Source organism: Octopus sinensis, linkage group LG4, assembly GCF_006345805.1.
Source record: "Octopus sinensis linkage group LG4, ASM634580v1, whole genome shotgun sequence".
Classification (NCBI taxonomy): Eukaryota; Metazoa; Mollusca; class Cephalopoda; order Octopoda; family Octopodidae; genus Octopus; species Octopus sinensis.
This window is the reverse complement of record NC_043000.1, coordinates 35637098-35641477: the sequence shown is the minus strand read 5'-3', so window position 1 is coordinate 35641477 and position 4380 is coordinate 35637098.

Below are 4380 nucleotides of genomic sequence, written 5' to 3'. Positions count from 1 at the left end.
TGGTGCTACAGCATGGCCACAATCCCTGGCTGAGGCCAGTAATAGAATAGAATCAATTGGAAGAAGCACTGTGGTAGACTTAGTTCACCGGTTCCATATAAAGAAATGGTCTTTGGTAAAGCAAAATTCCACCAGCAGACTAAATACATCATAAAGAGCGACATATTTTCTGTTGTTAAGTGGTTACGATGTAGTTCTTTGTTTCATTCAAGGTAGCAGCCAAATATCCCTTCGTTAAACACCTTACTATCTTTAAAACTTTAAAATGGGGACTGCATATTTTAAGTTCTTCAGGGTGTGTGGGGGTGGGGGTGGATAAAAAAAAACCCTCCCAAATTTTACAGATTTCCAACAGCAAAAGCATTGGTGTGCACTGGTTCCAACCATCATCATCATTTAATGTCCATTTCTCATGCTGGCATGGGTAGGATGGTTCAACAGGAGGGGGAGTGGAACTGAGGGGAGGAGTGGCTGTGAGCCAGTGTATAATAGACAAAAATAAAGGGGGTAATTGGCTACCCCTGTGGAACAAGGACGAAGAGGAAGGGGAGAGAGTTAGAGAGACAGCCAGAGAGAGAGAGAGAGAGAGAGAGAGAAAGAGTGAAATAGATAATACTGGAAATGTATTGGTGTTTATCTACAGGAAACATCATCATCATCATCATTTAACGTCCGTTTTCCATGCTAGCATGGGTTGGACGGTTCGACCGGGGTCTGGTAAGCCATGGAGACTGCACCAGGCTCTAGTCTGATTTGGCAGTGTTTCTATAGCTGGATGCCCTTCCTAACACCAACCACTTCGTGAGTGTAGTGGGTGTTTTTTACGTGCCACCGGCACAGGAGCCAGAGCAGGCTGGCAAAGGGCCACGATCGGTTGGTGCTTTTACGTGTCACCGACAGGGATACACAGTGGGAGAAATATAAGTAGTATAAAGGGGGTGGGGTGGAGGATGTTCCACAAGATTGTGGGGGTGGGGGGAAGACCATGACAATAAAAAAAAAAGATTAGTTACATGGAGACACTGTTATCACCTGCCTGAATGTAATAGTTGCTATAGCAATGGCTGTGTGGTCAGTGTAGATGTTATATTAATCAACTTCTTCAATCAATTGGGAACCTCAGTGTCATAAGTCATGAGTCTATTCAATCACAGATGATTAAAGCTTAAACTTAACAAACACACTTTTAAGTCTCAACAAGATTGTCCTTCTACGGTTCTAGTTCTTTGTGTTCTGAGTTCAAATCCTGGTATGACTTACCTGAGTGGCACACTGGGTTTAACACCACAACCTGCTACCTTAGGCAGGTGGCTTTAGTGTGGGCCGTTCTGTTGCAAGTATCTGGGTCAGGTCTCCAGCTTGATGATCCCAATCTGTCTCTGAAGTTCTGGGTTATAGGCACAGCCTTTCCTCTTCAGTAAAACAGTGAAAAAGTAAAAAGAAAAAAAAAAACTACACACACACATGCACACAATTATGTAAACAGTCACTGAGTATCTCTTTATTTACTTTTGATAAAGCATTACTTACCAAAGACCTACCACTGCACACACACCAATTCTTATTTCTTTATTACCCACAAGGGGCTAAACACAGAGGGGACAAACAAATGGATTAAGTCAATTATATTGACTCCAGTGCGTAACTGGTACTTATTTAATTGACCCTGTAAGGATGAAAGGCAAAGTCGACCTCGGCGGAATTTGAACTCAAAACTTAGCGACAAACGAAATACTGCTCGGCATTCCACCCAGCATGCTAACGTTTCTGCCAGCTCGCCACCTTTTATAATGACCAATTCTATAATCCTTGTCACATTTACATTTAACCCTTTTGATATCAACACACCTCTGGTTCTGCATTACAAATGTCTTGTTTTCAAAAGATCTGAATTAAAATCTTCCCTCAAACCTTAGCCATAATTTATGTTCCTAACCCTAGCTTAATGATAACTAAGTTATTTTACTAAATTCTTTGTTATATTTAAAGTAATCGAAAGAAACACAGAGCATCTCAACAGAACTATGGTAGCAAAATGGTTAAGGTATTAACCCTTTCGATACCAACCCAGCTGAAACTGCCTCTGGTTCTGTAGTACAAATGTTTTGTTTTCATAAGTTTTCAATTAAAATCTTCCATTAAACTTTAGCTGCAATTTACGTTCCTAACACTAGCTTAATGATAACTAAGCTATTTTACTAAATTCTTTGTTATATTTAAAATTAATTGAAAGAAACATAGAGCATCTCAACAGAAATATGGTAATGAAAGGGTTAATGGTATTAATAGGAAGGAGGCGAGCTGGCAGAAATGTTAGCACGCCGGGCGAAATGCTTAGCGGTATTTTGTCTGCCACTACGTTCTGAGTTCAAATTCCGCCAAGGTCAACTTTGCCTTTCATCCTTTCGGGGTCGATTAAATAAGTACCAGTTACGCACTGGGGTCGATATAATCGACTTAATCCGTTTGTCTGTCCTTGTTTGTCCCCTCTGTGTTTAGCCCCTTGTGGGTAGTAAAGAAATAGGTATTAATTCCATTGAGATCATTCCCACTGATTTTGCAGCCTTAAAATCACACAAGTCCATAATGTTCCAGTGGTCCATATAACCTTTTGAGTTGGGGAAGAATCCACCTAAAATTTTGCTGTTGAAATTTATGCAATAAATTAGTCCTACGTCTACAATACACCACATATTTTAACTGTTTTTTAATACAATTCCTAATAATGTCTAATTATAAAAATATTAAAGGATTTTTTTTAAACATCGAATGTCTATGATGGTCCATCCAAGTAAAATAGCAATGAAAAGAGGTCCATAGGTAAAAATTGGTTAAGAACCACTGCATTAGATCAACATTGACAGAAGTTTAATCAATCTGTCCAGTACTTGATACGACATCTAACTTTTTGTCTGAGCAGAGAACTAAACTATTTAACCCTTTTGTTACCAACCTGGCTGAAACTACCTTTGACTCTGTATTAGAAATGTCCTGTTTTCAAAAGTTTTGAATTAAAATATTCCATGAAACCTTAGTTATAATTTATGTTCCTAACACTAGCTTAATGATAATTAAGTTATTTTACTAAATTCTTTGTTATATTTAAAGTTAATTGAAAGAATCACAGAGCATCTCAAAAGAAATATGATAATGAAAGGGTTAATTAGCAACAAGGATAAACATTCCATGCTTCTCCAAGAGAATATTCAGCCCAGAGTTAGACAGCTCTTCTTCTTTATGACATAAAAGCCATTCTAGTTTTTGAGCTTTTAGGATTACATTTTAGAATTACTATTTCATTGAATTCTCCAGTTTTCCTGTGAAACAAGTCAAGTGTTTTGTCACAGCACTTGGCTGTCAGCAGGAAACTTGCAATTCATAAACAATATATAAATTCTTTCAGCCACTTAATTATTTCCCTTAGTCCTTACTGTTACTTAGCCTGTAGGTAATGCTTTCATGTGATTGGAGAAAAAGAGGGAGAAAGAAAAGAGAGAGAAAGAAGCAACCATAATGTGAGGTGGAGGGAATGTAATTGTAAAGCTTTCATGTGATTAGCTGTGGCCATGCTGGAGCACCACCTTGAATGGTTTTAAGTTGAACAAATTGACCCCAGGACTTATGGGCTTATTTCAGTTTCCATCTACCAAATCCACTCACAAGGCTTTAGTCTGTCCAAGTCTGTAGTAGAAGACACTTGCTCAAGATGCTACACAGTGGGACTGAACCTGGAACCATGTGGTTGGAAAGCAAGCTACGTACCACACAGTCATGCCTGCACCTACACGTTTTTTCCTTTCTTTTTTTTTTTGCTGAAATGTAAAAATGTTGATTTCAAATTTTGGCACAAGGCCTGCAAGTTTGGTGGATGGGGTAAGTTGAATACATCGACCCCAGTGCTCAACTGGTAATCATTTTATCGAGGCCAAAAGGATGAAAGGAAAAATCAACCTCGATTGAAAAATATTAACAGTTACAATATGAAATTTAAGCTTCCTTTTAAATTTATTTTGGTAAGGAGAAAAAGATGTATCTAGGGAAGAGGATGTGTTTAACACATTGAGTGCCATGTATACAATATATGTATACATAGCACTTTACAAATGTGCCACGCATATATTTAGTGTATATATGTTTTCTCATTGAAAAATTAACTGTATACAGCGATTGTCTACAACTGAAATACTATACGAATTTGAAAAAAACCATGTGTGGCACATGGGACCGATTTACGCAGATCCCCTTGTCACTCAATGTGTTAAGAAAATTAACTATAAAATGTTGAGTCCAATAAGAATGTACAAAATAAATCTGAACATTTTTCAATAATGTAGTAAATTTATTCATAAAAGATATGAAGAAACCAATAACAAAATGACA